Here is a 9,022-nt window from a genome sequence, read left to right as displayed (position 1 = left end):
AGACATGATTAAAAGCTCAAAAAGTTGTTTCCCTAGTTATATGCTTGTGGTGTGATTGTATCAAGTAATCCTTGAGACAAAACACTAAGAGTCGAGATCAAATGCATTTAACAGAGTATGCCAAAGGCTTTGAGCACCACTGTTTGGGAGTAACTGAAAGAAAAATCAGAACTTAAAGAGAGTTCCCCAGTTAAATGCTTGTGGTGTTTCTGTGTCAAGAACCCTCGAGACAAAATATTTAAAGTCACGGCTAGGCTCAAGGTGCAAAGCACCAAAGAAAAGAGAATTAAAGTAAACTTTGCTATGTTCAAGGATTAAACTGAAATATAAAATACTAGAGAATTCATAATATTATCCGGATTCTAATTCCGAATGACAGTAACATTCTTCTGATTCAAAGGATAGTGAGATGCCAAAACTATCCAGGATTGCAGTTGTAAATCCCACTATAAGAAGAGACATGAGTTTAATTAAAATCTCTCTCTCTCATGCAAATTCACATCCTAAGCTTATATTAGTTTTGGTTGCTTGAGGAAGAGCAACAATTCAAGTTGGGTGTTGTGATGCGTGAGCATCTTTCCTATCTTTTTCCTAGTGAATTTGCATTTAAATTGTTGAGTTTAATCAAGAATTAATTATCTTTTAACCACTATGGATGCTACTTTGAGTCTTGTGCAATTCTGTTTATTTTATGTACCATTTAGCTGAATTTGATGGAGAGGAAGCTTGCATAAATGGAAGAAGCACAAGAACTGAAGGAGATAACCAGCGAGAAGCGATGCGTGCGCGTAACTGACACATGCGTGTGATTTGGAGATTTGCATAGAGACGCGTGCGCGTACCTGACGCGTACGCGTGACACCTAAAGAAGACTATCGACGCGTACGCGTGACTGACGCGTACGCGTGACATGCGCCACGTGCAGAAAACACAGAAAACGTTGGGGGCAATTTCTGAGCTCCATTTTGGCACTCAAGTAAGGCGCAGCTCTTTGCCAAGTTAGGCGTGGATCCTACGAAGCAAGTGGTCCCCATCCATCAATTGAAGACTTGCTGATTGCTATAATTAATTCTGATTCAAATTTAAATTTTATTTTAAAATAGGAAAAGATGTTATTTTAATTTTAGAAAATAGATTTTAAATTAATTAGGATTAGATATAAAAAGGAGAAACTTTTCTTCTTTGGCATAATTCCATCCCATCCCAAATATTCACAGTTTGCATGAATCCTAGTTTTTACTATTTTCCATGAGCAACTAAACCTCCACTGTTAAGATTAGGAGCTCTGTCTATTTGTATGGATTGATTCTATTGTTTTTCTATTTTAATTTATGTACTGATTTATAAATTCAAGAATTATTTTCGTTCTTTATCTTATGAATTTGGGTGGACCGGAAGTATGACCCTCTTTCTAATTGAGTTCTTGTATAACTTGGAAAAGCTCTTTACTTGAACAACAGCTTGAAAACATATTCTCCTAAATTTATAATTATCTCGATTTAACGGGATACGTGACATATAATCCTCTTATTTTTGGGTAATTAGGATTTCTATGGCATATAACTAGAATTAAACTTCACCCTCTAATTGTAATTAATTGGCCTAGGAATTGGCGATTGATGAATTTTAGAGTAGACTAGAAAGGTCTAAGGAATTAGGGTCTAGTCACATATAGTTTGCCGTGAATTAAATCTTGCATGATTAAAATAGTTAGTAAGAAAAGTCAATCTGGAAAATAGATAACTCTGAAGCCTTAACTGCTTTCTTCATATTGTTTTTCCAACCTATTTATTGCCTGTCCTATGATATTCTGAGTTTCTTGTTTAATGCTTTTAAACTCTCAAATACCATTTTCTGTTTGTCTAACTAAGTAAATCACTTAACCATTGTTGCTTAGTCCATTAATCCTCGTGAGATCGACCCTCACTCACCTGAGGTATTACTTGGTACGATCCGGTGCACTTGCTGGTTAGTTTGTGGCTGTAAATTCCGCACCAGGAACCATTTCAGAAAACACATTCATGGTTACAATCATGTTTTTTTATTCACTTTATGCGGTGTACATGTAGATAAACAATTAGCTACAGCAAGTCATGGTATATATACATTCTGTGCTCAAGGATCAATGTACCACAGTATAGGAGGATTTCATCCGGATCAAGGGGCGCGGCCACACTTCTTGCAACTGTATATATACGATACTGAGCAGGAGTTACAAAATAGGATGTTGGAGAACACACAACTGCATGAAAGTTTGGTTATGAAGCTATAACAATTGTTGCACCGATATAATCCTTTTATTCATGTATTCCGCCAGCTTGCACAACGAATAGATGTGCAAGAGTGTAGTTTGGTGATTACAGTGCGACCTGCTAATCAACCACAATACAGTCTCCCAACTGCTTCACAAGTAGCAGCCATAATAGTCGGGGATGACATTGAAACAATGGTGCACGGACGAGATATCAAGGTTCAAACTCACGCTGGTAACCTCAGAAGGATTCAGGAGTTTGTTGGCAATTACGATCCACTACAATATCCTCTTCTTTTTCCATTTGGAACCCATGGATGGGTTATAAATACTCGAACTCAACGTGGAAACAAAGTATCATGCCGGACATATTATAGCTATGACGAGCGGATTTCTATCGATAAAGAAATTCACAAAAATATAATCGCGTTGTAAGTATAGTTTCTAAACCAACAGAGAATCCTTTCGTACAAAAATTTGGTTGTCACAAGTAACAAACCCAATAAAATTTATAAACCGAAGTATTCAAACCTCGGGTCGTCTTTTCAAGGAATTGCAGGGAAGTATGATTTATTATTGGTTATGGAAAACAATATTTTTGGGTTTTTGAAAGGTTTGAACAAGAGAAATAAATTACAGGAATTAATAAATCAATAGCTAAGAAAACTCTTGGCAAGGTATGAAAACTGGAAGTCCTATCCTAGTTATCCTTATCAATGGTGATGAGAATTATATTCTTGCTCCCACTCAGTCAACCTCTAACTATGACGGTAAGTCAAGTGGACAAATCAATTTAACACCTAAAGTCCTAGTCAACTCTTAAGGAAAGACTAGAGTTATAGGAATCTAAATCAATCAGCAAAGATAACAATTATCAATCACGATGAGTTTGACAACTCAAGAGTCACCAATTAATTAACCAGAACCAAGAATATAGAAAGCTAAATAAAAAATCATATATCTGAAATATCTCAAGTTGCATTGATAGAAGAAATCAAATCTAACATGGAAAAGTTCATAAGTTAAATTGGGAAAATAAATAAAAGGAATATTAAACTTGGAAATTGAGAAGTAGAAATCCTAATCCTAAAAGAAATCCTAAATCCTAAAACCTAAAAGAGAGGAGAGAGCCTCTCTCTCCAAAAACTACATCTAAAACCTAAAATTGTGAGTTTGAATGTTGTGCATGAATTGTTGAATGAATTATTGGATTCCTCTACTTTATAGCCTCTAATCTGTGTTTTCTGGGCCAAAAACTGGGTCAAAAATAGCCCAGAAATTGCCCTCAGCGATTTCTAGTACGTACAGTTTGCTGCAAAGTCACGCAGAAGCGTGTCCACGCGTTAGCGTGGATTGGGTTTTTTGCCAGGTCACGCGTCTGTGTGATCCACGCGTTCGCGTCGTCTGGCTTTGGGACTTCTATGGAAAATTATATATCGTTGTGAAGCCCCGGACGTTAGCTTTCCAATGCAACTAAAACTGCATCATTTGGATCTTTGTAGCTCAAGTTATGGTCGATTTAGTACCAAGAGGTCAGGCTGGATAGCTTTAGCAGTTCCTTCAGTTTCTTGTATTCCTTCCACTTTTGCATGCTTCCTTTCCATTCTCTAAGCCATTCCTGCCTTGTAATCTCTGAAAACACTTAGCACACATATCAAGGCATCGAATGGTAATAAGAGAGGATTAAACATAGCAATTTTAAAGTCCAAAGAAGCATATTTTCAATCATAGCACAAAATCAGGAAGGAAAACGTAAACTCATGTAATTAGTATGAATAAGTGTGCAAAGACTTGATAAAAAACACTCAATTGAGCACAAGATAAACCATAAAATAGTGGTTTATCAAGCTATACGCTCCAGGTAGAAACTCATATATTTGCTACATCATTTCACAATTTCTAACAATTTTCTATAATCCTCAAAATTCGTAGATCCGCCCCAATGATCACTCAACAGTTTTGCAAGCAGGGTGACTTCTTCAACAATATGTTGTTGACAACTATGTGAAAATGGAAATAGGCAAGTTAAGATGGGTTCGACAAAGACAAAAGGAACTTCGAGCTAAACTGTATCAAGGCTTACAAGATGCTTTGCGCACAGGAGAGAATAATGCTGTTAACTATTCAATTTAATGACCACACGATTGATCATTACATGTTCCTGAATTTAAAATTTAAAACTAATAATACTTTTTTCTAAAATTGGTTTTAGAAAATGTTGGCAGAAGAACGATATTACCATCGTAGTTCATGGGTAGTCATCGAGACATGACTCAACGGTACGAGGATGGAATGGCTATTGTTCTTAAAGAAGGCAAACTGGATATTTTTCTAACTATGACATACAATCCATCATGGTCAGAAATAGCTTCAGAACTCCGTCCTACTCAAACTCCACAGGATCGTCCGGATCTAACAACTAGGATTTTCAGAGCCAAGTTTGAACAATTAAAGTAGGATGTTATTACCAAAGGTGTATTGGGAAAGGTGAAAAGTTAAATTTATATCACCAAGTTTCAGAAAAGAGGATTGCCACACGTACATATATTGCTAATCTTATAAAACAATGACAAGTTGAGTGATCCTCACCAATATAATAGTTTGGTCCGAGCGGAATTACCATGTAAAGAAATAGAACCACACTTACATGAAGAAATGCTAAGGCATATGGTTCATGGTCCTTATAGAACACTAAATCAATCTTCACCATGTATGAAGAAAGATCAATGTAAACACGACTACCAAAAAGAGTTCGTACCAGAGACACGACGAGGTGATGACTCATATCCACAATATAGGAGGCAATTTGATACTCCAATCCCTATAAACCAAAATGTCATAATTGACAATAGATGGGTGGTTCTGTACAAGATATGTAGCAGTATTAAGAGCATAAAATATCTATACAAGTATTGCTATAAGGGACCAAACCGTGTGGCAATGGAGATTCACAGAAGTTCTCATTATGATGAGGTGCAATAGTTTACTAATGCAAGATGGATTGCCGCTCCAAAGGCATGCTGGAGGATATTTAGATTCAACCTTTACCGAATGTACCCATCAGTTGAAAGGTTGCAAGTTCATTTGCCAAATCAACATCAAGTGAGCTTTTATGAGCACCAAACTATTTCTGAAATAGTTAACAATGACTATTTCTCAAGAACAATGCTCACTGAATTCTTTGCACTTAATCGGGCTGATGACCAACAATCTAGGCATCTTTTGTACAAGAAAATTCCAGAATATTACAGTTGGCACAACAAGGAAAAAGAATGGTGTCAACACAGGTCACAAAAGAGAGCTATCGGTCGGATCTATACCGTTTCGCCAACAGAAGGTGAAAAATTCTATTTGCGTATTCTGTTGTCAAATGTAAGAGGCCAAACTGGTTGGGATGATTCGCTAACAGTTGATGGTGTCCAATATTCGTCCTTTAAGCAATCCGCTCAACATCGAGGATTGTTGGAGAGTGATAGTAGTATAAGATCATGTTTGGTTGAGGCATCCATTTTAAGAATGCCATGTGCTTTAAGAAGGTTGTTTGCCATCGTTTTAATTTTTTGTGAGCCAACAGATGTAAGACATCTGTGGGATGAGTTTCTTTCATGTATGGTGGATGATTACGTATCAACAAGCACTACAAAATGCAACGAGTTGACAAATCGTTTGCTTAGGGATTTAAATAACATCCTCCTACAGCATGGAAAACATATTGCACAATACAATTTACCAGCTCTAACCTCAGACAACGACAACGACAACTTCATGCCTAGAGTTATTCAAGAAGAAATGTCCATCAAAGTTCCTTAAGAAGACATGTGTTCTATAGAAAGATTGAATCATGACCAGTCTGCGGCTTTTAGGTGCATTATGAATATAGTTGATCGAAGAGAAAGTGGAGTGTTCTTTGTTGATAGAGTAGAAGGAGCAGGTAAGACATTTCTTTACAGAGCTATAATTGCAGACTTAAGAAGTAAAGGGCATATTGTCTTGGTAACTGTGTCCTCAGAAATAACTGCAACTTTATTGCCTGGTCGTCGAACATCTCATTCTAGATTTAAGATTCCAATCAATGCAGAGCCATCCTCCACGTGCAATATAAGTAAACAATCTAATTTTGCAAAACCAATTAGACAGACGACAGCGATAATTTGGGATGAAGCGCCAATGGCTAATAAATAGACAATGAAATAATTAGACCGCACATTGCGAGACATATTATCAAACAATAATCCATTTGGAGCAAAGATGATGGTTATGGGTGGGGATTTCTGCAGAGTACTACCTGTTGTACTGAAAGGAAGTAAGTCGCAAATGATTTCAGCTTCTATTGTTAAATCACATTTGTGGGCATCCACCAAAATTCTCCACTTGCGACAAAACATGCAATCTCTTAATGATTATGATTTTGTGGAGTATCTCATGCGAATAGGGGATGGGATTGAGCCTATCATCTCTGAGGACTTGGTACACATAGAAGCACACATGGCAATACCATGGAAAGGTGAAGCATCATTACACAAATTAATAGAAGAAACTTTTCCAAATTTGCAATCTCATGGGTGGGATGCATCTTACATGGTGGAGAGAGCGATATTAACACCCAAAAACCATGATGTACAACATCTCAATGATATAATCATCAACAAATTTCTGGGAGACGAACGAATTTTAGCATCCTTTGATGAAGTAGAAGGAGATACAAATAATCTGTATCAACAAGAATATTTTAACTCAATCTCCACGGGTGGATTGCCACTCATACATTGAAGGTAAAAAAGGTGCTCCTTTGATTTTACTGAGAAACATAGATCCTAAGGTAGGCTTATGCAATGGCACAAGGTTATTGTGTCGAGAAACTTTTCAAAACATGTTAGACGTGGATATCCTAACAGGCCATCACTCTGGACAAAGAGCTTTTTTGCCTCGGATAAAACACAACATAACTGAGAACTCAGGATTACCCTTTGTGCTTATTAGCAAGAAATTTCCTGTAAGGTTGAGTTTTGCCTTGACAATAAATAAATCACAAGGGCAAACTATTCCTAAGGTAGGGATCTATCTCCCTAAACATGTGTTCAGCCATGGTCAATTATACGTTGCACTATCTCGAAGTGTTTATCAGTTAACTATAAAATTCTTAGTCAAAGAAGGAACAATAGCTAGAAAAAGTGGACAATTCACAAAGAATGTGGTGTTCAAAGAAATTTTGTTACCTGCACCTCAGGTAATTTATGTGCTTAGCAAATACGTCTGCCTTTTTACAAGTATAATCCATGTATTATGTAATTTTATCATTGCAATATCAACATTGGAATAGATAGTTTTGTTCACTAATTTTAACAACTAATGACTAAGATTTTTAACAGATAAATTGATATCAGGAGAGCTCATCAGCATATTAAAAGAGATAAGTGAAAGGAACTGGAACCTCTACTTTACCCAGCAGGTATGCACCAACTATGATTCACATAAATTATAAAATTAAGTTAAATTATACAGTTGGTTCCTACACTTTTAGTGAAATTACAAATTGGTCCATACACTTTAAAAGTTTGTAATTGGGTCCTTAAAGAGAATTAAAATTTGCAATTTAGTCCCCATCGTTAAAAAAGTGTTTGATTTAACAGAATATTCTTAGTATATTCTCTATTTTAACAAAATATTCTCAGTATATTCCGAGAATATTCTGTTAAATCAATACTTTTTGATCGGCGGGGACTAAATTACAAATTTTAATTCTCTTTAGGGACCCAATTACAAACTTTTAAAGTATAGGGACCAATTTATAATTTCACTAAAAGTGTAGGGACTAACTGTGTAATTTAACCTAAAAATTATATCATACATTCTAAAAATATATCATTATTGATTTTTTAAGAAATTATAGTTTGCAATGTTTATATTTACTTTGAAAAAAAATTCAAAATTTGATTTCTTTAAATGTTGCTATCAATTTAATAATTTTAGCAATAAAATTATAAAAATTAAAATTTTAAAACCAATAAAAGGTAAATGTATGTCTTATTTAGGATGTATCATTACTTAATTCTAAAGTAATATATAAAACACTACTGAAAATATATGGTAATACATATATGCAATAAATTATAGAAAACAGGATTCCGATCGTTATGAAGTACATGGAAGGATGAGCAATCAATTGCAAAAAAATTTAAAAAAATTGCTCACTCTCAATCGTAAGATTATTAAAATGGTTCTACTTGCAAAATAGTGTAAACAAAGTAATTTTTTAATTAAATATATAAAGAATAATTTTTCTCTTTAAATTACTATCATACTATTTTAATATACTCTTGATACTTATACAATATATAATGATAATTAGTGTCTAAATTTAAGTTTCAATATTACTCTTGAAAAGACGTTTATTATTAAAAAAAATCTTTCGTCAATTGCATTAAAGAAAAAAATTTCTACCCCTTTTTATATAGTAACCTCATTAAGATATTCCCATTGGATGTAAATTATTGTTACAAATTTTTTTATTAGGATATATTTTTAAGGGATAAAAGTAAAATAGTACAACAAGGATAATTTTTTTAAAATAAATTTATACAGAATAATTTTTTTCTTTAAATTATTAAACTTACTCTTCTAATATATTCAAAGTACCTACACAATATATAATATCAATTAGCGTTCAAATTTAAGTTCCAATATTGTTATTAATGAGAGGCTTATTATTTTTTTTTTTAAATTTACACACGATAATTTTTGTGTCAATATATCATGATTCATTTTGCATAT

At 34.5% G+C, this 9,022-nt stretch overlaps 1 pseudogene; it reads left to right on the top strand.

Moving 5' to 3' along the window:
• The first annotated feature begins 5,302 nt into the window (after positions 1–5,302).
• On the top strand, positions 5,303–7,656 carry LOC127741610 (uncharacterized; annotated as a pseudogene).
• Positions 7,657–9,022: the final 1,366 nt, after the last annotated feature.

The sequence above is a fragment of the Arachis duranensis genome, chromosome 9 (genome assembly GCF_000817695.3).
Source record: "Arachis duranensis cultivar V14167 chromosome 9, aradu.V14167.gnm2.J7QH, whole genome shotgun sequence".
Taxonomy (NCBI): domain Eukaryota; kingdom Viridiplantae; phylum Streptophyta; class Magnoliopsida; order Fabales; family Fabaceae; genus Arachis; species Arachis duranensis.
The sequence above is the reverse complement of the archived record's forward strand: the minus strand, read 5'-3'. Positions and strand labels throughout refer to the sequence as shown.